The following is a 26,113-nucleotide window of genomic DNA, read 5'->3' as shown; positions in this document are numbered from 1 at the left end:
ATATGGACAAAAGTATTTGGACGCTTGACCATTACACCAACAGATACTGTAATGAAATTGTATTCAAATACATATACTTTAATATGGAGTTGGTCCCCAGTTTGCAGCGATAACAGCTACCACTCCTCTTGGAAGGCTTTCCACAAGATGTTGGAGTGTTTCTGTGGGAACTTGTGCCCATTCATTCTGTAGAGCATATATGACATCAGGCACTGATGTTGGACGAGAAGGCCTGGCTCACAATCTTCGCTCCAGTTCATCCCAAAGGTGTTCAATGGGGTTGAGGTCAAGGCTCTGTTTGGGCCAGTCAGGTTCTTCCACACTGAACTCATCAAACCATGACTTTGTAGTCCTTGCTTTGTGCACTGGGGCACAGTCATGTTGAAATAGAAAAGGGCCTTCCCCAAACTGTAGCCACAAAGTTGGAGACATAGCATTGTCCAAAATAACTTAGTATGCTGAAGCATTGATTGTCCTTCACTGAAGATAAGGGGCCTAGCCCAAACCCTGAAAAACAGCCCCATACCATTATTCCTCCTCCACCAAAGTTCACAGTAGGCATAATGCAGTCAGACAGGTAGTATACTCCCGGCATCTGCCAAACCCAGACTCGCCCATCTGACTGCCAAACAGAGAACCATGATTTGTCACTCCACAGAACACGTTTCCACAGCTCCACAGTCCAGTGTCGGTGTGCTTTACACCACTCCATCCGTCGCTTGGCATTGGTCTTGGTGATGTGAGGCTTGCATGCAGCTGCTCGGCCATGGAAACTCATTCCATTAAGCTCCGGCTGCACAGTTTTTGTGCTTATATTAACGCCAGTGGAAGTTTGGAACTCTTCAGCTATGGAATCAGCAGAATGTTGGCGACTTTTGCGCACAATGCGCCTTAGCAGTCATTGGCCCTGCTCTGTGATTTTACGTGGTCTTCTGCTTTGTGGCTGAGTTGCTGTTGTTCCTAAACACTTCCACCTTCTAATAATATTACTTACAGTTGACCATGGAATATCCAGCAGGGATGAAATTCCACAAACTGTCTTATTGCAAAGGTGGCATCCTATCACAGTACCACGCTTGAACTGACTGAGCTCTTCAGAACAACCCATTTTGTATCACAATTGTTTGCAAATGGAGACTGCATGGCTAAGTGCTTGATTTTATACACCTCTGGCAATGGGTCTGATTGAAACACCTCAATTCAATAATTAAAAGGTGTGGGCAAATATTTTTGTCCATATAGTGGAAGTTCAGTTTGATTTTTAGGTATCATTTTAATTAAAAAATATTATTTTTTCCCCCTTGGCTACATTAAATAATTATAAAATTTCTTTAACCAACAACTCATATGACCTTCTGTTTAAAAGTGCTTAATCAAGTTGTCTCATCTTACTAGGATGAGTGCAATATACAAACTCTTCTAGACCCTTTCACCACCAGAGTTCCACTACTAGGAAAATGAACTTGGTCCCCTCTTCTAGCGGGTCCTAAGCATATGAAACATTTTGTCTATTTATTAAGGTAAGCTTCATTTTTGTGGGCTTATTTGTTTTAAATTCAAATGTATATAAATGACTCTAAGGGTATTTTGGAAAATAAACTCCCTGCCTATTTTAATTAATTTGTTAGATACATTCTCCCATAGATTGTATATATCTCTTTCTGTAAGGTGAAAATCTTATTTTCTTAATGTTTGTATGCTCAAATACATGCTTATCCTAACTACCATTTAACCTGCACAACATGAGGGGGTTTTAATTTTACTGCAAGAATAGCTTTTTGCACTGTAGATTTTAAACCTCTTGTTGCCATGTGGATGTCGAACGATGTATTCAGACTGCATCCATACCCATTTCGGAAGAAATACGATTTTTACCTTTCTCTTAATGTTAGAGACACTGTGCTACAAATTTCATAAAAATAGACAGGGAGCATAGGCAAGTAGATGGGAAATTAGATGTGGCCGAAATTCCCTTCCTTCAAACAAGCTTACTCATAATTGTCTACTCTCCTGGAATGTCCGGGATACTCCCGAATTTCTGGGAATCCTCCCGGTCTCCAGAAGAACAGGGCAACCTCCCAGTTCCTGGTCAGTTCATTAAGTTAGCTGGTAGGGGGGGCTTAGTGATGTCATTCACGCTTCATTGCAGCCCCACCCCCCACTTTGCCACACCCCCAAAAATTGCCAGAGAGAGATCTGAAATGTTAGCATGTATGAGCTTACTAATTAAAATATGAAGAGAAACTGTTGAATGAACATTTAAAGCATCACAGAAGCATTTGCACTGACTCCTCATTTCAGAATATTTTATAGCAAAACTTAGGTATTTGCTGTGTAAATACATACTAGGTGATTTATTTTGGAGAAAAGATAGGTTGGAATCTCCCATTAATATCTTGCTCTTGTCTCTGGGTAGTTTAACTTCCAAAAATTACTGTTTGATCAATAATTAAAATTTCTATTTCAAAAGAAAAGTCTACAAATGTGAGCTCTTTACTTAAAGGGGACTTGGTTCACTTGTTCTATTCACTTCTAAACAGATAATGACACTTCACGCGTGGTTAGTGTCTAGGAGCGATTTCACTCCGTCTCCCATGGTTGCTATGGCAACCGCTACTTTCCCCGGTGGTCTAGGAGGAAACAGGAAGTGGGGCAGGACTCCAATGTCCGATTTGTACTACTGCGCATGCCCAGACCTCCGAAACCGGCTTTTTCTCGGCGCACATACTTTCCAGACACTGAAGTAGATAGTCACAGCTTACAAAGCTCCATGCCACATAATATATAAGTTCCCCAAAAGCCCTCATATGGTCACCGGAGGCTCCCTGTGATCCCTAACAGACTTAGGGGAGTCTGCCACAACATAAACTGCACGCCTGTGCAGTATTGTCAAACCTGCCTGCATCTGTATATCTCCATAAGAGTGCATCACCACCAGCACATATACAAGTGTGTACTATATATCTGTATTGCCTGATTGCTGCAACTGTTGTCACTGCTGAATACTGCCGTACTACAAGCAACTGTGAGTAACTGCATTCAGCTGTTGTTATCATCTTTAAATAACTAGCAACCTGTTTAAGTTACAAAAGCTTTGCGGCTTAACATCCACATTAACGCCGCTGAACACCTTTAGTAACATCAGAAGGTATAACCAACACGTGTAATCCACTGTGGGTATGTTGCCTTAAGAAAGCCTGAAACTGCTATAATTATGAGTGTAACCCATGAATATTCATGTGGACAGCAGTAGGCTGTTAGTCTTAACTCCAACCTTGTATTACTCTTGGGTCGTCCCCCAACTGTAGCTCAGTATCTCCCACCTCAATACCCTATAGGTTAAAGTTAACAAACAGATGTCCCAGCACATGGAAGTTTGATAACAGCAGTATTGATTTATTGCAGATGCAGCAGGTGAAATAATGAACAGCTGCAACCGATGAAAGTAAGAATGGACCCAGGTCATCTTTATTAGATAAATAAATGATAACCATTTATTTATTTAGTCTCTTATCTTTCACTTCACAACACAATATGGTTGCATCAAGTTATTTTGCAGTCTAAAATTTCTTTATTACAGGGCAGCAATAAAACCATCACTATCTCAATGCTCTCTAGAACCCAACACTTGGCTGAAGAGCATACACTCATGCTGTCACTCTCACTCCTTACTTTCTTTATACTACAGTCTTCTTTCTATTTTCTACTTATGGGCATCGCTCCTGAGGGCAGGAGTACTGCATCTGATCTCCATTCCACTTTACATACCCCAGCAACACGATACAAACTCCCACTGGAACACAGAACTTGGGAGCCATGATAACTAAGAGCCAGAATGATTGGGCCTCTTCCCTGGACTCACATATAACACTTTATAAACTCACATCCTCTCCCCATAGGATTGCATGCAGACTCTCTCCCACCACCAGGGAAGTTACAGTAGGACTGTCTTTAGTCCTCTTTGGTTACTTCAGGTTATCCAGAGTTCTGATTAGAGCAGGTAAATGTCTATCGGGCTATCATTTGATTGACAGTTCCTCCAACTCTTGGTTATAATGTTAGAAAGGGGATGGTTTTTAGGAAGAAGATACACATACCATGTGAGCAGCTGTCACAGTCAATCCTAAGATGGAGGTGGGATAGGCAGCGCTGCTGTTCACATGAGGACCACATCTGGTTACAGCAAGGGTGGCACACAGACCTCAGGCCCAGGACATTGCCTGGTAAAAGGCATAGAATTAAATTCTTCCCCTACTCTCCATCATCATCAGTTTCCTGATTACAACTGCTAAGCAGTGCCCTGAGGAATGTGGTCAAGCCTTCCCTATATTATTTATTATTATTATTATTACCATTTATTTATAAAGTGCCACTAATTCCGCATCGCTGTACAGAGAACTCATTCACATCACTCCCTGCCGCATTGCGGGCAGTCTAAATTCCCTAACATGCACACACAGACAGACAGAGAGAGAGAGACTAGGGTCAATTTGTTAGAAGCCAATTAACCTACCAGTGTGTTTTTGGAGTGTGGGAGGAAACCGGAGCACCCGGAGGAAACCCACGCAAACACGGGAAGAACATACAAACTCCACACAGATAAGGCCATGGTCAGGAATTGAACTCATGACCCCAGTGCTGTAAGGCAGAAGTGCTAACCAGTTAGCCACCGTGCTGCCCTGGTACTGATGCCATCTTTCCAGGAAGTGGGTTCTCTTGATACTATGTTTTCATTTTAGGTATTATTTCAGTTACAAATAGCATTATTGTTGTGTACCTTATAATGAAAGGACGCACCGGCTTTAGCTCAAACATCTTCTCAGTCTGCACAATATTTCTGTTATCTCTAGTAAAGTGCAAGTACTTCTTTGGGGAGCAAAACTTCTCAGGCTACTGTCAGATCTGCAGACTCATTTCTATCAGCTCAAAAAACATTTCTATTTTTGTAATAAATCTACTTGGAATCCCTCTACATGGCATGAGCTGGCTGAATCTCCTAGCATTGTTGAGTAGTAGAGATTTCTATTTACAAATTATATATATACATATATATATATATATATATATATATATATATATATATATATTTTATATATATATATATATATATATATATATATATATATATATATATATATATATATATAAATATACATACATATACATAACAGCTTGGTTTGCTTTGTTGTCATATAAAGTACATGTCATAAAAGAGCCTAGTACAAAAGAAAACATTGTAGCTTTTAAGGTTATGCTAAAACATGTCATATTATATCTTCATTTAGAGGTCTTGTGATAAAATATATAAACATTCTTGCTGTACTAGCTATATTCCAGATTATAACAAAATTAATCTACAACCAAGAGTTCACTAAACATTAAACGGTGGTCATACAGTTGGGATATTTTTAATGTTCATTGTTGACACTGTGCCACTAGCAGTACCGATACTTGTGTAGATTTTTTTTTCAATTTGTGCTTTTTTATTTAATTTTATGCTTACATAAGATAAACAGTTTTGCATGGTTCTTAATCTACTGAAAATGAACATGTTTTGTCTCATACTGTATCACTGATAAAAAGTAACAAAGTGAATCAAGAATGCATAATTCATTAAGCATTAATAGATTTTCCAAATTTGTTTTTACTGTCAGATAAAGAGCAAATGTAAAACAGATACACCATATAGTCATACAATAAGTATCTGCAGAGCTGGTTTAGTTACAGTCATGTACATGAACATGGATTAACATTTTTAGTTCAAACAAGTGTTCAAAACAATATTTCCAAACTTTGGTCCTGGTTCATTAAGGATCTTAACTTGAGAAACTTCTTATTTCAGTCTCCTGGACAAAACCATGCTACAATGCAAGGGGTGCAAATTATCATTCTGTTTTGCACATAAGTTAAATACTGACTGTTTTTTCATGCAGCACACAAATACTTGATAGCTTATTTGTACACTGACATTTAAAGTTGATATTTGTGTGCTACATGAAAAAACAGTCAGTATTTAACTTATGTGCAAAACAGAATACTAATTTGCACCCCTTGCATTGTAGCATGGTTTTGTCCAGGAGACTGAAATAAGAAGTTTCTCAAGTTAAGATCCTTGATGAATCAGACCTTTTATTCTCAGGACAGAGGATGCTTGAAAACTTCAAACCATTTCTCGGCAAAATTGCCAAATAACCCTGATTCTAATTTGTGGTTCTTAATTTATGGCTCACGTTTGCTATTAGCATTTGATGTTTGCAGTTTGCCTGCAAGGTTTGCTTTTTGCATTTGAGGGTTGCTGTTTGTGGTCTGTGATGGTCATTTACCTTAAAATTAATGGTAAATAAAAAGCTATTTTTGTTTTTTATCCCCCAACTCTGAACACTACTGCTATGCCATTAAAAATAAGTAAATGTAGGAAGTCAAGCTCACACATTCCAAATGATTTGCATGAACATAGTCGAATAGGCTTGAACATGGCCAAAACTGTTTGACTTTGCTAAAAAATGTTATTAATTTTTTTGTACTGATTCGTCAAACCAGTTGTGGAATGATACCCTGCCGGTTTAAGCATCTCTACTCTGGGCCCTTTAAATGAGTATTTTTTATGCGTCAGGGGGCCCCATGAGGTTGCTCTACCAGGGCCCTGAATTCCTCTTGGCAGTCCTGCCTGTAGGGCTATATCAGTATTTCACAACAATAAAATCAACACTGTTTATTACTTAATCCAGGGTTTCCCAAACCCAGTCCTCAGGGCTCCCTAACAGTGCAGGTTTTCCATATATCTTTGCTGGAGCACAGGTGTATTCATTACTGACTGACAAATTGTAACAGACCCACAGGTGGTCCTAATTATGTCACATGTGATCCGGAAAACCTGCTCTGTTAGGGAGCCCTGAGGACTGGGTTTGGGAAAACCTGATCTTAGTTAATAATACACTTGAAATAACTTAAGTGTTTATACTACATTAATTTATCATGGTCTCTTTACTATACTAGAGTGAGGTGCTTTTCTATGTGAGCCAGCAGAGTCTTGCAGACTCGCAATGCAGAAAAAAACATTGATGTCATATCGCCTTAACAGACTGACTTTTCAGCTTTTTGACTTGAATCAGATCCCATCAGGACACAGATTTGGAGATATGCAGGACAATCACTGCGGTACAGATCCAAAAACAAATATAATTATTGTCAGCCTCTGCTGCCGATTGCCCACCCCCCCTGTCATGCAGCAAGTACACGTACTGGGTACCACATATGGCTCTGCATTTCACCCGTGACACAAATCGTGGCTCTGTATATTGCACTTGTCACTATGCATGACTCTTCATTTTAGACTGGGCACTAAATATGGTTTTATATATTTGAGTTTGTCCAGATATTAGTTTATTAATGTGACAACACATCTCCTCTTCATCTGAATTAGAGGAGGGGTGATATTTAAAAAAGTAAATATATAAAAAAAAAAACAATTGAGTCATCTGTGCAATTGGCTGTTTGTGCAATGGGATCTGTATAATGTAGCTGTAAATGTGGTATGTAGAATGTGGCTGGCAATTGGGCAATGCAAATGAGCTGCTGGTCATCATCATCATCATCATCAACAACATTTATTTATATAGCGCCAGCAAATTCCGTAGCGCTTTACAATTGGGAACAAACATTAATAAGGCAATACTGGGTAATACATACAGACAGAGAGGTAAGAGGTCCAGCATTTACCATGTAGAGGGTTCCAACCACCATAAATGTTTCTTTAGAGAGCAAAAACTACTATGTAAACCAAACCTATTGAGTGCTATATATGCTGTTAGAGAATGCTTTTCAAGCCAAAGTGTCCAGTCCACCTATTACTGATCAGAAATAATAAGCATAATCCCTACATTATCCACCTGTATTACTTGTAGCTTCAACGTTGCTAAAGATCCATCATGTGCAGATTCCAGCCTATTCCCTTACACATTCCAAAACCAGTATTTTAAACACTGACCTTTATCCTTTCCCAGACATTCAACATTGTGGCCTATTTCCCAAATACATTTTTCAAACACTGGTCTGCCAATTCTCAAAAGCTGCTCCCTTAACCTCATGTCCTAAACTGCCACCCAGTCTCTCATGTACATCTTGTGTGTCTAAGATTTTCCAACATCTCATTTTTAGAACCTACAAACAATGTTACTTTCATAAAAATAAGACTAGTATACAACCTTTCCTTTAAACTATGAATACACTATCTGTATATTCATATCATTGATAGATTTAAATACCCTTAGTCCTGGGTGGTGCTTAAGTCAGGGGCCCCTGTCCTTTTTCTATGCTTCATCCTTTTTTGGTCATTCATTGTCATATGGTTTCACCGGCAAATTCTTTTTCTGTTTATAAACATGCAGTAGTTCATAACATTGGGACACGTGAGATATGTAAACTGTCACCCTTGATCCAGTTATGGACTGCAGTCTAAATAGTTTTTCTCCTTTAGAAGACCACTCAGGAAGTAGTTATAAAACTTGTAGCTCTTTTTTATTTACTAAAAATATTAAGAATACTAATCATGCTAATGACTCAATTATTTGTTGTATCCTGTAGCATATGTTATTCCTAATTCACTGTAATGCTGAATTTGAAATGTACTGTATGGCTGTGATTGTCTGTAAACTCTGCAGTGTCAAGGTGCAAGAAAGACCTGGTGCAGCACAAATGGAGGACAGATGCTAAGCTGCAAGGAAGATCCCATACAGTACAATTGGGGACAGACGTCAAGCTGTAATAAAGATCAGGGGGTAAATGTATGAACGTGCGGGTTCTTCAACACCCGCGTGTTCAGCGGGTTCGGCGATTAAATTTCAAGCGGCGCTGCATTGTAAAGGGAAACTTCCCTTTACAATGCAGCGCCGCTTGAAATTTAATCGTCGAACACGCTGAACACGCGGGTGTTGAAGAACCCGCACGTTCATACATTTACCCCCTGGTGCAGTACAATGGAGGACAGATGCCAAACTGCAATGAAGATCTGGCGGAGTACAAATGGAGAAGAGATGTAAAGCTGTAATAAAGATTTGGTGGAGTACAAATGGAGAAGAGATGTAAAGCTGTAATAAAGATTTGGTGGAGTACAAATGGAGAAGAGATGTAAAGCTGTAATAAAGATCTGGCGGAGTACAAATGGAGAAGAGATGTAAAGCTGTAATAAAGATCTGGTGGAGTACAAATGGAGAAGAGATGTAAAGCTGTAATAAAGATTTGGTGGAGTACAAATGGAGAAGAGATGTAAAGCTGTAATAAAGATCTGGCGGAGTACAAATGGAGAAGAGATGTAAAGCTGTAATAAAGATCTGGTGGAGTACAAATGGAGAAGAGATGTAAAGCTGTAATAAAGATCTGGTGGAGTACAAATGGAGAAGAGATGTAAAGCTGTAATAAAGATTTGGTGGAGTACAAATGGAGGAGAGATGCCAAGCTGCAATGAAGATCTGGTGGAGTACAAAGGGAGGACAGATGCCAAGCTGCAATGAAGATCTAGTGGAGTACAAAGGGAGGACAGATGCCAAGCTGCAATGAAGATCTGGTGGCGTACAAAGGGAGGACAGATGCCAAGCTGCAATGAAGATCTGGTACAGTACAATGGATGACAGACAACAAGCTGTAATTAAGATTTGGTGGAGTACAAATGGAGGACAGATGCCTTGAAGATCTGCTGCAAGCTGCATGGAGACAACTTGCCTTGTCTCAGTTACAGTGAATTATAAGCTTCCATATGCTTCCATTTTGTCCAAGAAAAGGATATGTTCATATATATGATGTATTGCACCCAATGAGTATTTTTAATGGCTTGAGAAAATTAATTGGCACATGGTTGCCTGCTTTTCTTTTACAAGCATATTGGATCCCTGCCAGTTGCACACTTATGCCCCTTAAAAAGTCCTACACAAAATAATACCATCCTGTTATTGTATGACTGATGCCCAATAGAACAGGGTTGATGAGTGTTAATGATTAACAACTCAACCTCTGTTTAATACAGGCAGTGCTTATTTAACGTTTTTCTTAGTGTACAAAGCAATAAGCCAGAATGGGAACCAAAAGATTCAGAGCAGTCCATAGTTAACACAGATGATTTTAGCTATACAATATCAGATGAAGTATCAGCAGCTGGGGACTCAGCTTCAATGTATTTTTGTTTAATTAAAGCTACATCTACTGAAGTATCCCATTCATTTCCATGTCTTCCAGACCCTCCGAAACAATATTTCCATTCAGCAGGCACTAGACCTAAATGTTGGTACTTCACCTGACAGCTCTATAAATTTCATGATGGTTTTATGAATGTCAATCTGACATATTAATTCCCAACATTTCTCCCAAATGGAATGACTGGTAACATGTGTGTATAATGTACTAAATAGTGGTAAATATCACACTGTATTTATTTTGTAATGGATACCTACAACAAATATTCTAGTCAAATATTAATTAATCAGCTACATAGTTCATTATATTTACAACACCATTGGCCTCATATACTACAATGGTAACCTATCTCATGTCATGGTGAGAAAACTGTATAGACCAGTTACTTTTTTAATATTTTACCTTACCGATTCCATATTATTTTGATCATGCAGTGCCCTTGTCTGTAACCACACCTGCAACCCTCACACATGTAACATGAATACATTTGCCTATTTTTGCTGCAAGTCAGAGATGGTTTATTAGGCTCCTTACAACTTCAACATGTGTACACCCTATGTTTTCCTGCACTAAGGGTAAAGCCCAGTCTGAGCACTGCCTATCTTTCCCTCTTTTGTTCACTCGTTTTTATTCAATACAGGCTTAGTATGTAAGTTTGTTTTTGCCTATTTATATTCTAAAACAGAGATGAAAGAAATGTGCGAGAAGCGGGCTTTGCAGAAGAACAGGCTGTTTTGCAGAGGTGTGATGCTCCAGCAATGCAATATTTAAATTCTGCTTTTGCTTCACCATTCTATTGAATGCCATTACACACTAAGGGTTATATTTAGTAAACTGCGGGTTTGAAAAAGTGGAGATGTTGCCTATAGCACCCAAACTTGGATATCCATTTAATCTGTGTGTCACTTTAACAGAAGGAATCACCATCAATCCATCTGACTCATGTAGTTCTATTAGCGGTTTCTACATTCCGCCCATTGGAACCGCATAACAAGTCTTTTTATTCCACAGTCTAGTAAACATAAGCTTGTCCACAGTGATCTTATCCTCCTTTGGGCACAATACCAAGCGGTACTCGTCTAGAGTGGTGATCAGGTTCTCGTAACAAATCAAATATTCAGCATATCACATCCATTAAAAAAAATTACCTTAGATCCTATTCATATTATTTGGCAGGCAATGCAATCCTGACGCGTTTCTCCAATGTAATAGCGTGGTTTCCTCAGAGTTGGATTCCTCTTTCCCTATATTTAAATATAAATGTTGAAATCTGTGTGTGTTTGTTATGTAAAACATGCCCAAAGATTGCAATGCCTACTGACCAGTTGTACAGCCAATTTATGTACACTGGCAAATATCTCAAGTCCCTCATCTTGGCCTCATTTAGAGTAAAGGGTAAAGCCAGCTTAAGGCTGCACATGACAAATGATGCTGCTATGCATGAAATGTAAATTTTGAAAGGCTGGGAAAATATAGTCATCTTCTGCATGTAGCACACAATTCCCAGTCCCAACTCTAAATCAATCCGTATGTAGTATTTTGACCCTCCCCCCAACTGCAGTGCACCTTGGTTTTGCCAAGATTCAAAACTGCCCCTTATACCTGGATTTTCTCTTAACTTTAATTGAGGCCCAAAGTGTCCAAATACAGCTACAGGTTTTACATACTGGTAATCCTGGCTTTTGTGTAGTACTGTTCCTTAGACCACACAAGTAAGTTCTATCAGTAATTATGATTTCCAAAGGAAATAAAATATGTAATTACACTTTCAAAAAGAATATAATTTCAGACGATTCCTAATATTAAATAGTGTTTGAAAATTGTTTTGACATGATATTTTTTAAATCTTAGGTTATGAATGTGCCTTGACCCCAGGTTAAATCCCTTGATCATTTTGTAATGACATATTATGGCATTGGATTAAATATTTAATTTTTCATTTGTGTATGTTTTCATTTAAAGGAATAGTTCTCTATCTACACTCTGTCTGTTTGGTCATATACCTAGAAGTTCAAATGAAGTACGCACACACCAGATAACCAAAGCGTGCCTTGGTGCTCCATAGTAAACTCAAAAGTATATATATATATATATATATATATATATATATATATATATGTATATATATATATATATATACATATATATATATATATATATATATATATATATATATATATATATGTACAGACACACACACACGAAATTGGAAATAATTGAAAAATGCAAACAAAATTGCAACTGCCCCAATTGCATTTAAATCTATTTTATGTTTTATAGACAATGGGTATAGTTTACATCTCAGGGAAACTCAATACTGCAGTAATGTAGAATTTAGGTCAGTGGAAAGAGAACAAGCGTGGATCCAAAATTTGAACACTGGCCATTTTTCCCCTGAAATCGAATAAACTCAGGCCATTCATGTGTTAATGTGTTCTACAAAAAAGGTGCGTGTTCCAGGTGAGTTTAAAATTACTTGGAACTGTTTGTTGTGGTTCGGTAAATGTAATCATTTCCACCTGAACTCCCTCACTGTCAGCTAGCCGGGCTCTGCACTGAGTGTGTATATCACTTTGCTTCACAGAAATCTGTTCCTGTGCTGAAAGACAAGACCAGGACAATGTATTACAGAGCAGAGGATATTGTGCAGGGCCAATTATCACGTAAGTGGTTCTCACGGATTAGACTGGCACTGCGTGCCAGGTTACGCATTAACTTCTTTCTATGCACTTTACCCCGGTTTGCTCAAAATTCTCAAGTGATGGCTTTGTCAATTGTTCTTTATGCTGATAATTTAACAGATGATAGCTCCCAGGATTTCAGATGTATCCAGCTTGCAAAGCTATAGGCAGTATCCCGTGCAACTAAGGGTCATCAAGCTGACATTTTCCTTCATATGTTGGGGTTTGAGGCACACATCACTTTGCATGCACGACTGGACAATGACTCTTAATATTATTTTGAGCAGAAACTATTAATTGTGACATATTATTACTATTAGTGTTACTACTACTACTACTACTACTACTACGACTACTACTACTACTAGCTACATTAACATCCCTGATATGTAGGGATGCTGCTGAACACAAAGAAAAGGGAGTTAGAACCATTAGACAGATTTATGCAGGGAACGATACAATTCCAATACATTAGCACAAGAGGAATGAGTTCTCTGTACAGCGCTGCGAAATCAGTGGCGCTATATAAATAAATGATGACGATGATGGTGAAGGGGTGAATTTACTCATAATGTATAAGTTAAACAGCACCTGCTCTGCAGAGGAGTAACATCCTATTTGGGAATAACTACTCACTCCCTGTGATGCACAATGTACATCATACATTTCTATATATTTCTACTGTATATAGATTAGCAATAAATTAGCAATTAATTACCCGATTTTGCAGGGAAATTGTAAATAGTTTTCGTTTTAAGTAGTCTGTTACTGTAATTTTTTTTTTTATAGAGGAGCATTTTTTTCCTCTTGCCATCCTCACTTATGCCTTACTGAATGAACTATAATCTATAGTCATTGTTCCATATGTTGCACTGATGAGAGTCTACAATCATATCTATTTGTAGATGTGATTGTACAACAGGAGCTCTGGATTCATGGTTATCTAAATGACTGTATAATCAGTGATCCACCAATATCTGCCAACATTTTCTAAAGTAAAGCTGGGTACACACTACAGGGTTTTTGTCCAATAATCGGCGCAACCAGCCGACATATGACCGTTCGTTCGAAAGTCGGGTCAGTGTGTGTAGTGACACAATGGTCGAAAGTCTGCCCAAATGGACGATTGTCGCCTCATTTGGTTGGTCGTACCGTTCAATATTTTCGTTCCAATCTCCTTTCCGTAATGTAGTGTGTATAAATATCCGACCGATCCAAGACAATCCTCCGATACTTCCTCGACCTGGGGGTCGTGTGTATGTAAATTTGTGATACCTGTACCAGTCCCACGTGGTGCGGTATCTGCACATAACTGATTTGTGTTTTGTATAGATGTATATTGCACCTGTCTGGCTGCAGACCATTACACGTGTATAAACCACGTGTGTTATTACCCTTTACATATATGTTGTGAATCTATTCATGTTTACCCTTTATAAACTTATACCTTTATAAACTATTAAACTTATAAAGTCATATTAACCTTTATTAACTAATATTTGTAAAATACCCAGAATAAACCACACAGTGTTCATGCAACAGTTTTATTGCAGAAAAAAAAGTACAAACATTTTTATTGCAGAATATGACAAGTGAAAAAAATAGTATTACACTTTAAAGGTGCTACTGGTTTGTAGCAGAACAGTTCCAAACACCATACACATTTCAACAAAATGTTTCTCAAGGTTTTTAATTTTTTTCTTGATGTCGCTTGGGTTTCTATTCCCTTTGATTTCTTTACCTACGACACAAGGAAATAAAAAATGTTTACCGTTAAACTTCTATATCTGTAATTTATATCCCACGCCAGAAATACTCTCATTTGCTCACCTTGCACACTGCTCGAGATCAGTTTATGTTTTGGTTCCTGTGGCGCAATCGCAATAATAGCGGGCTTAACCTCCATATATTCTGGAAAACAGGCGCCATTTTGGTTATTATAATGGTACAGGTATGGGACCAAAGCATTTAGTTGTCTATACATGTTCTCTGAAATACCTTTGTGTATAACTTTTTTCATATCTTTGGATTCAATATCAATTTTTTCTTGTTTGATAACAGGTGTTACATTAGTGGTATCAGTGGTATCTAAACTGGTCTTCTCACCGTTAATTCTTCGTTCTGACAAAAAAAAACCTATGTTACAAATTAGGTGTTTACATTGCATAGTGTGAAATTAGAATGAAATAAAGTCCTTCAAACAGGTACACTACATGTGCTACTGACCTTTTTTTTAATATCATAGTCGTACTGGTCCAGTACTTTTACCATCATCTCCACCTCTCTTGAGCTCATTGGCTTTGCTCTTTGCTCTTCTTGAGTTTCTCCATCCCCTACCTTAACTTTTTCAAAAAAATTTGGCCCTTCCAGCACCATCTCTGACACAGTCTCCGTCTCCATAGCTGCAACCCCCACTGACACCTTCTCCTCACCCGCAACCCCCACTGACACCTTCTCCTCACTCGCCATTTTCTCACGCTCCTCAGCGCCAGACAGGCTCCTGTCATTTTATACTCTCAGTCATGGGTGTTCGTTTCTGCTGTGGAACAATCAGTGATGATGCCCACAGAGAATGGAGCATTCCATTACATACGAAGGGATTTTATTATTAGGGAATAATTATTGCATTGGACTTTACCAGTTAAATGTTTTTTCTAAATTTTATCTATGGTAATAAACTTCTATTTTATAGGAAAGAATGAAGCGACAGTGTTGCCTTCTTTTTTATGTGGCTTTGGGTGTTAACTATACTGAAAGTTCTGCCCCTTTATGCCAATGTCTTTGGTATATCGTTACATGCCCCGCAAATTATGCTTCAGTGTGTACGAAATTAAAATGATTGCTCACGACAACATGGCTGTAAAAAGTTGCTAACGGGACAGCCGCTCTTCTAAAACAAGGCTAGTGTGTATGCAGTCCAGTCCTCTAAGCATTCATACTGTCATCCTGTCCTACTCAAACTCACTGCATTTGTATTTTACCTGATATTTCTAGTAATCATGCTATAGTGTATTGTGTACATAAATTCAAACTTCTAAACTAATATCTGTACACAAGAACATTCAAACATTTTGGGCATCACAGTGGCTTAGTGGCCTGATCTGTGTGGAGTTTGTATGTTCTCCCTGTGTTTGCGTGGGTTTCCTCTGAGTGCTCCGGTTTCCTCCCACACTGCAAAAACATATTAGTACAATGGTCAGGGAACAGGGGTAAATTATCCCAAATGGGGTAAAAATGAAATTCCTGGGGGTAATGCTGTCAGTTGGATTGCAGACCCCTTTAAATGTGAAATTGCTGTTGTACCAGAAGAACCTCAGGGGTTGGCAGAGACACTTCTTGAGCTTCAATGCAATAATGAAGCACGTATTGCATTTGAGAACAAGGCAGATCTATCATATTTTTGGATGACAACAGGCATCAAAATTGCACATGAGGAGGCAGTCAAAAAGTTGCTGCCTTTTCCAACAACCTACCTTTGCGAACAAGGATTTTCCACTATAACGAACATAAAAACAAAGCAGAGAAATCGATCGGACGCTGAAGACTGTATCCATATTGGATTGACATCAAAATACCCCAATATTGATGCTCTCGTATCTTAAAATGAAGCAACATCATTTCTCCAAAACCTGAAGTTTTGAAGTTGATGCTTTCAAAGAAATGTTGAAAAGATTCAATAAAATTTTGAATTCCAATAATTAATAATATATGATTTCCTTCCTTTCAAATCAAAGGGGTAACATCGGCGTATCTAAATATATTTTGGGGTAAAAGGTAAAAAAGTTCCCTGACCCCTGTATTAGTAGGTTAATTGGCTGCTATCAAAATTGACCCTAGTCTCTCTCTCTGTCTGTGTATGTTGGGGAATTTAGACGGCAAGCTCCAATGGGGCAGGGACTGATGTGAGTGAGTTCTCTGTACAGCGCTGCGGAATCAATGGTGCTATATAAATAAATGGTGATGATGATGATGATTTTAACTTTGGATATTTAAAGCACAATATTACTGTGACACTTTTCATCAAGCACATGAAATCCTACAAAATTCTGGGAGGTCATTAATAATGTGTCAGTGCCCCTTGCTCTCTAACAACAATGCTATTGCTAGCACATTCAATAAATACTTTGATATTACTTTATTGACGAAGCATAACAGTAACCAGAATTCAGTACTGTTTGAACACACTCAGACAATAACTCCCACAACAAAATATAATCACAAATTCACAATTACTCCTTCATGGGAAGAAGAGGTTGCAGGTGACATTATATCAATCCAACTATATAACCAAAATGGACCAAAGTAGTTGCAGCCAAAGTCTCAGTGCCCCAGTCATTGCTAAACCTACCTCCTTCCTAAATGTTGTTATGTCATCTGGTTAAATTCTCTAGGCATGGGAATTGGCTTGAGTAATTCTGATCCACAAAAGTGCTAATGTTTTATGTCAAACTATAGACATATCTCTTTATTGTCTATATCATTCAAAGCCATGGAAAAAAGTTTGCATCCCCAAATCATCAGCTTTCACAAAATAACTAATTTCCTGTTTCAATCCGTCTTCCAACCAAACCATTCAACAGTAAAGCAATATGGAATGGAACATGGACATTTATGCCACTTACACATCGCACTCTGCCAGCCAGGATCACATATACACTTTGCATTCTCTCCCGAAGCAATGTCCGCAAAAGTACTGTTCGTCAGTAGCTTCATGGTTTGGGTTTCCATGAATCTGAGGCTCACAAGCCTCAGATCACTTTGGGCAATGCCAAACATTGACTGGAGTGTTGTAAAGAACACAACTATTGGACTGGAATGATGAATCATGCTTCATCAGCTGTCAGTCTGAGGGTGAATCTGGGTTTGTCGGACTCCAGCAAAATGCTTCCTACCTCAATGCATTCTATAAATTGTAGAGTTTGGTGGAGAAGGAATAAGATCGGGGATGGTTCTTCATAGTTTGGCCTGGGTCCCATAGCACCAGTGAAGAAAAATGTTCACCCAACACTGACATTCTAGAAAAGTTTGTGTTTCCAACTTTGTGGCAACTGATTCAAGAAAGCTCTTTTCTGTTTCAGCATGACAATACCTTGTCCACAAAGTGAGGTCCACCATAAAAAATTTTCTAAAGTTTGGAGGGAAAGAACTTGACTGGCGTTCACAGAGCTCTGACCTCAACCCCATCGAACACCTTTGGATAAATTGGATAGCCAACTCTGGGCCAGGCCATATAACCCATCATCAGTGCCTGACTTCACTAATGATCTTGTGGCTGAATGGATCCCCGCAGCCATGTTCCAAAATCAGGTGGAAAGCCATCCCAGAAGAGTGGAAGCTGTTATAGCAGCAAGGTTGGGACCAACTCAATATAAATTCCCATGGCTTTGGAATGAGATGTTCAACAGGACATATGGATGTGAAGGTATCCACACACTTTTGGCTATGTATTGTATATACATTTATTATTTGTTATATTAAAAATAAAAATATATAATATGTGCATGTTCCACATATATCTCTCACTGTGCCATTCTGTGCCAATTGCGCATTGCACTTTGACAGCCGGTGCCACATATACACATCTCAGTTTGCCAGCTAGTGCCACATATTCACACCTCACACTACCAGCCAGTGCCACATATACACATCTCACTCTGAACCATTGCTAAGGGGGATTAAGATACATAAACCATTTTCTTTAGGAGTTTTATTTTGTCTATAAAACATTTTCACAATTTTCTGTTTGATGTTTTATGATATAATCTGAACTTTCCAGATAAAAACTGATGATGTGTAAAATTTTTCACCACCATCTGAGGCACAAACTATTTTGAGATAATTTAGGACAATAAGGTGCAATGATTTCACTGGGTTTAACATTTCAATTGGATTTTTTGTGGATGCCTATACTTTCACATCACAAAGAAAATATTGTTGTGAGGTTAACACTTTTCTCATGCACAAATGTGCATAAAAACGTAAAGACCATAGGAAGTGAATTGTGCTATGTGACAAATGATTGGCAAATGAAAATGGGAAATTCACACCTAACTGAAAACCCCCATAAAGTCAGAACAAAACTTTTCCCTCATCCTAAAATCGTCTTTGGCAAATTTAGCACTGAAGTTTAAATGTCATCAGCAAATGCTGAAATTTTAGAAGTTATATTGTTTGATTCTACCTTAAAGGGGAACTCCACTTTCACACAAAAGTACCTTCCAGGCAGATTTGTTTATTGTTGTTGACCTTAGACACCACAAAAAATATATTGTATAGATAAAATTGACCTAAACTTATTTGCCGTTATATCCAAGTCCAACAAACATAAACAAATCTGTTTGAAAGATTAAAGAAGATTGAAGGTTCACTTCCTCTTTAATAAAATGCTACTTTATTTAAGGTTCCAACTATTCACATTTTCCATATTTTGCAAGAGATTTATCAAGGAATCAGAGATTACCTGACTATGGGATAAATAAGCAACAGCAAATTGATTTATATTCAATGTAAATAGTTCTACGGTCCCCAGGAACACCAGATAAATCCAACAGATTTAAATAAACACAAATTCACTTGTCCTGCTTACTATTTTTTCCTGTGCATCCACCCATAGCATAGATCATCCCCAAGTTGTTAGAGTTTAAATAAGCATAAACTTTGGCCTGAAAATCACAGTCATCATTTCCTCAAAGTTAGCAGCACTAAACCAAAATATAGTTTTATTTGGCTAACCCCAAAGTAGGATGTGGCTGCCAACCTCCAAAGCCACAAGATCAAATTTCATTCAGCCATCCCCAGTGCTATGTTTTGTCTTCTAAAGGAAATACATCACTCTCAATACCATCTTTCTGTTATATAAACATGTGCAGCCATGACAACAGGCATATAGAATCTACTCGAAAACTACCTTTCTATCTTGATGATGAGTATCCAATTCTATTAATTCATATGGAGGTACATTATTAACTTAATCCTTTTGCTTTAATTGAGTCAAAAATAAATACATGTCCAGATTCATTACAAATTTTACATTTCATTCATTTAGGAAATGACATTACGGTGTTGGAATGTGAGTAGAAATTACTAGGCCACTCTCCATCTGCACTCTATCACTAAGTTCATAATTAATAATGGAATCTAAAGCCACACTCAAAAGTGCAATGCAATCATTACATCTTAATCACTGTAACACAGTTTCCCTGTTCTGGGTTCTATCTGATGATGACCCTGTGAACAGTATACACATATAGGGCCTATTACCCAGAATGCTTGGCATTGAGGGTGTTCCATGTCTAAAATATAGCAAATTACATTTAAAAATCACCCCTACCTTTCTCTACATTGTCTACTACTGACTACAACTACTGACATTGCTCTCAAAAGTAAGTTAAAAGTGCTCCTCAAAGCATACTTGCCAACTCTCCCGGAATGTTTGTGAGACTCCCGAAATTCGGGTCGGTCTCACGGACTCCTAGGAGAGCAGGCAAGTCTCCCGCATCCCACAACTGCCTTCCCAAAATGACGCAATTTGCGTCATTTTGGCCCTGTCCCCGTGACAAAAGAGAATTTTCGTCACGGGGCGGGGTCAAAATGACGCGTTTGGCCGCGCCCCGCCCCCTCCCGCCCTTCAGTCACGCCCCTCTCCCGGACAGCAGTTGCCGAAAGTAGGCAAGTAGGCCTTAAAGTGACAAGAGAAAAAACACTTGGGCCTGATTCATCAAGGCACGTATCTGCCGATTTTGAGCGTATGGTATGAATAATCACTCTGTGCCTATCCACTGCCTCTGCGAGCGCACAGGACGCTTACTACATTTTATGAATTTAGGGGTGGAAAGGGGTGTGAAAGGGGCGGACACCTATAAGAAATGTGCAATGAAGGCATTTACCTGCACATATGTGTGCTGTAAACTCCGGCACGTGCAGAAGTTCACATCTTCAGACGGGAAGCGTGCGCAACCTCAGGGTCTAGTCTAAGTCCTCACTGACAGCTCTGAACAAACACAGCTTGATGCCAGCATCATCTAATGGAAGTTTGTACCATCCTCCAATATTCACCTGCATACTCATTATACACCATTATATAAGACCCGTGGAGGGAGATTACTATGGTGCCATTTTGAATAGACTGCTGTGGATTTGAGAGTTGCGGCTGTGTTTGGATATTTGGACATTATTTAGACCACCTTGTTCTACTTTTTTTATATTAGTCATGCTCTGCATACTAATGTGAGGTGATTAAATTGTAATTGTAGTAAAATGTGTGTTCATACATTTATACTATAGCAATGTACCACATTACCAATGCTTTTCTGTTGTAAAATGTTATGTGCCTATTGAATAGTTTATCACAGTGTTGGATAACCTGTGACACTCCAAGTGTTGTGAAACTACAAGTCCCAGCATGCTTTGCCAATATATAGCAGCTTATTGCTGGAAGGGAATGCTGGGACTTGTAGTTTCACAACACCTGGAGTGTCACATGTTAGCCAACACCGGTTTATCATCTGCTTGGGTACATTGGCATTGTGCGTTTTTATTTTTGGTGTATATTTATCCATGGCATGCCTTGTATTCTATCATTATATGCCAATGTTTTAAGATACACATTGTTTTCTTGCTTCTTTTTAACATTTTTTTTTAAAAAAAAGCTTTCTGTTAATATTTTATGTACTGTTTACATATATATATATATATATATATATATATATATATATATATATATATATATATATATATATATATATATTAAAGGACCCTTTGAGAAAGTCGTTAAGGACGAAGCACGTTAGGGGATGGTAGGCTGTACCTTCCTATTTTAGTGATGTGGAACTCTTCTTCTCCGCTTCTGGCCAGAGATCCTGAGAGGATTGTTCCCCTTGGGGGATTACAGATAAGCCGATTTTTATGATTTTTATGTATGGCCATTTGTTTGCTTTTTATGTGAATAACTTTTGAAGATACTATTTACTGTGACATATGATTTGGAGTATATTACATTATGTGCTGTTATTTCCTCTTTTGAGTCATAGTTTTGAGGATACTGTTTCCTCGGAGTCATGAAGATCGGTCATCATATATCCTAAATAATAATATAAAAGTATGGAATGTTTGCAGCGCTACTGGAATCCCAATAATAAAAAAGCAATTACTGACTCGATATGTTGTGGAAGTTCATAACACTCAAAGATCATGAATATTTTCAAACACGTTCTATTGGAAATGAACTTACAGTGACAATGCTGTCAATGTTCATGTAGCAGGTGCTTGTGAGAGAGGCCGCCTGCTATGCCGAGGATATCAGGTGTAAATCATATGCACTTAGGTACAAGAGATCCGCCTTTATCTCCAGTGACGGTGTTGTCCGTATTCCCGTAACGGGTATTTGTAAGAAGGGCCGTCTTTTTTGCCGAAGATCTCAGGTGCGTGACGTGTGCATTTGTAGTATAAGGAATTCACCTTGCAACTGTTTATCTAGCACTGTATGTGGTTCTATATTATTCTGTTGCATCATATATCCTAGACAAGCTGATTATTTTCATCTTTTTGGTACGAGTTCCATTGCCACTTTGGAACATATTTAAAACGTTTTTAAAGAATTACACAATGCGTTGGTGCTCTCTCTTTTCTTTTGATAGTTTAGATTGACATTGTTTGCAAACAAATGTTATAAAAGAAGAAGCTGCCTATTTCATTTTATGAAAATAATTATATATTTTTATATATTGTTCTCACACCTGCACTTATTGTGTGTCTATATAGCGCCTATAGGCTTACTTTGGTTTATTATATATATATATATATATATAGATAGATAGATAGATAGATAGATATAGATATATATATGCTGTCAAAGTCGAATAATTGGATGAAAGTATATTGATTACCGTGCGATTGCATTCAGAACGCCACATGTCATGACACAATCGCACGATAAATAACCCATGCATACACTTACACTTACACATTCACTTATATATAGTTCATATTTATTAAGGTTCCAATCCATATTTATTTATTAGTAAATATTAGTTTATTAGTAAAATGTATTAGATTGTTTATTTATGCATATATAGTGCTGTAATAAAGGTATTTATGGTTCAGGTGTCATAAAAGGTAAAGAGTTTGGTCTCATATTAAAGCTTATTTCACCAGTATTAACCCGGTGTGGACGGAGTAGCGATCGCATCTAGCGATCGCAAGATACAAGCAATATGAGATTAATACTCAAAAATACTTTTGTGTGGATCAGTGTAAACTGGTCATTCAGAGTCAAAACATGTGAACAATGGGTTGGGGGAAATTACCCCTCACCCTTTGTAAAGATCAAATGAACTGACCTATAACTTGCAAAGAACTGGAATATCATTAACTCTGGACCAATGAAGACCTCACTTAGTGTTATCTGTACACTTTATACAAGCATGCTGGCTTTTGTTCTAGCTCTCTTTGATCCTGGCAACGTGAGAGCATGGCTGTATTCACAGGACCTGGGTGAACACTATAAGGAAATGTAATGTATTCAGTGCTTTTATACTTTCCTACTTTATTGTAACATCATTAATGTGTAATAATGGCTGGCAATTAAATATTTTTGTGGGTTGGAACCACAACAATCGCATTGGACAATGATTTATTAGTAAGCGATAAAATTACTTTAATAATAAATATATATATATATATATATATATATATATATATTTAAATATATATATATTATGATGAGCCCAGCTATGTCACTTGTAGGTGTAAGAATGTTTTAACTCTGTAATATACACACAGACTACAAAGGTTGCAAGGCATGAGGTAATTTATTTATCTGCACCCTTCATCCATCTTTCTCACAAATAGCCACTTACGGACATGGAGGAGGTGGTGGAAGAGAAGGCCAACAGGTGTAAACCCCTCTGCAACCAGCAACTGGTCAACTGGTCAACCATTGCCAACTCAGGGTGTCTTCATGTCACATTTCAGCCTCTTTGGGATGTCAGATGGTCAGGTGGTCCATTGCTATCGACTTCCGCCTCATGTCATCATGGACACCCTGCGCATTGTGCAGAGTGACCTTGAACCAATGCGCAATATCCTGACAGCAATACCACCATTGACCTAAGTGTTGGCGGTTCTGCACTTTTGCGCCACTAGGTTGTTCCAGACCACAGTGGAAGTAGTTGCAGGGATGTCCCAAACCAAGGTTGTGCTGACGACATTGCTGTTGCGGCTCAGCCAATTCATCCATCTGCAAGTCCCTTGTGCCCATACAGTGGCAGTTTCTGACCATAGCCGGCTATCTCATGTCTGCATGCTACGATTTTTTTGGAATCGGAAACATTTTCACTCGATAAATGTCCAGGCTACATGTGACGCGTCTCTCCAGATTTGTCACCTGGTAGCTGTATGGAGGAGTACACTGGCTCTTTCGCCTTTAGACAAACAGGGACGTGGTGTAGATTACAACTGAGGCAAGGGGGTGCAAGACCATATGGTAAGTACTGTAGTCAGAAATGAGAGGTCGTCCCCTGTTGCAAAATCTGCAATATTATGCATGATACAATGCAAGTGTTGTATCTTCTGTGGTTTTCTTTGAAAGTGACAGAAATAATGGCAGCTTTTCATGTTGCACAACAAACAAATCTAGATGATCTTGGACACGCCCAAACTCAAATAGAAATACGGCCACCAGATCTGTTATTGAGAGGACATATGGCCTATTAAAGGCAAGGTTTAGATGTCCACCGGTCTGGTGGCACTCTTATTTATGCGTCGAGAACAGTATGTGACATTGCTCTATGTGTGGTGTTCCATGGGTGGAAGTGTCCGAGCTTGCTGGCGAAGACGTGGAAGATGCCGACACCAGCCCTCCTAAAACTGTGGAGGCATCCCGCTATAAGCAATATGGGCTGTTTTATCTACTTTTAACGAAAGTATATGTTACAATCTTGTATAAATGTCACTTTTCAAGTCTATTAGAAAAAAAGTAGAGACTTTGCTTTGTGCATTCTCAAACAAGTGTATTAATCATACATCAAAAACCACATGTGATCCAAAAAACATTCACAAAAAACAGTATTAATTTTTGACGCCACGTGGCCCTTGGATGTGTGGTTGTAGTTTTTTGGACCTGGCTTCTGATTACCAGTAATGTGGAAGCAACAGTGTAGAAGAAGCAGATTGGGGCAGCACAGAGTGACGTGTAACAGACAACGTGGATGTTGACGTGATTGGAGGGTGTGCTGAAGTAGCTGGGGGTTGTGCCAAAGTGACTGGAGAGTGTGCAGAAGTGGGTGGGGGGGTAGGCAGAAGTGCCTGGGGTGCAGGTAGACCGGGCTTGGGTGAAAGACTTGCCTGGGGGTAGGCAGAGGGAGCTTTCGGAAAAAATTCTGTTAACTATGCATCATTTGGAACTTGACATATGATTTGGAGAGTAAATAATCCTTCATCTTAAACACTGTGGTCTGATTGTACACTAGGATGACTATGTTGCAGGATAAGTGGCAAGGATATGTATGTGTACAGCAAATTTACCAATAAGCCAGTTAATTGGGGGGGAGAGGGTATTTTGGTCAAGCAAAAACATGTATTTTTGTGAACCAATGTATTATTTATTTTATAATTTAGCTTTGGGGGGATAGAGGTTATAATAGGGGAGGGTTGCATCCAGTATCAATGCGGCACACCCCTTGCACCATCTGCTCATCAATGTAGGCCACTGCTGTGATCTCAAGGGAACTGAGGTCTACTTGAGCTGAGGGACCACTGCCTGTTGTCTAAGCATGCTTGCGTTGGTCCTTCAACTTGTCTTTTAGCCAACACTAAAGTCTTGCCAGTTGTGTAAAATGAGAGAGGATAATAATGTTTCAAATTAGGCAAAAAGCTAATATTTCCTTAGATTTGTTGAACAAATAGTAAAAAAATGTTTTTAACGTAGGGTTTTTCAAAAACATTAAAAAGGACCATCCCACAAGTAGAGAAAATACAAATTTGAGCCTTCCCAAAAAAACAATTTTTTTTTCCAGCTTTGAAGTATATTGAAAAAATAACCTGACCTGTACTAGGATTGCAGATAACAATATATGAATTAGTGGACCAAAATGAATGTTATCTCATCCCAAGTACGCAATGTAGCTGGGGCAGAGAGCTGCCAGGTGGTCACGTGCAGTCTCTCCACCAACAGCTGGACCAAAACCTAAACCTCCTGTGAGGTAAAATTGTCTCACATAGGCCATTGTATTCACCAATGGTTTCAAAAT

Source organism: Mixophyes fleayi, chromosome 3, assembly GCF_038048845.1.
Source record: "Mixophyes fleayi isolate aMixFle1 chromosome 3, aMixFle1.hap1, whole genome shotgun sequence".
Taxonomy (NCBI): Eukaryota; Metazoa; Chordata; class Amphibia; order Anura; family Limnodynastidae; genus Mixophyes; species Mixophyes fleayi.
Note: the sequence above shows the minus strand (reverse complement) of the source record.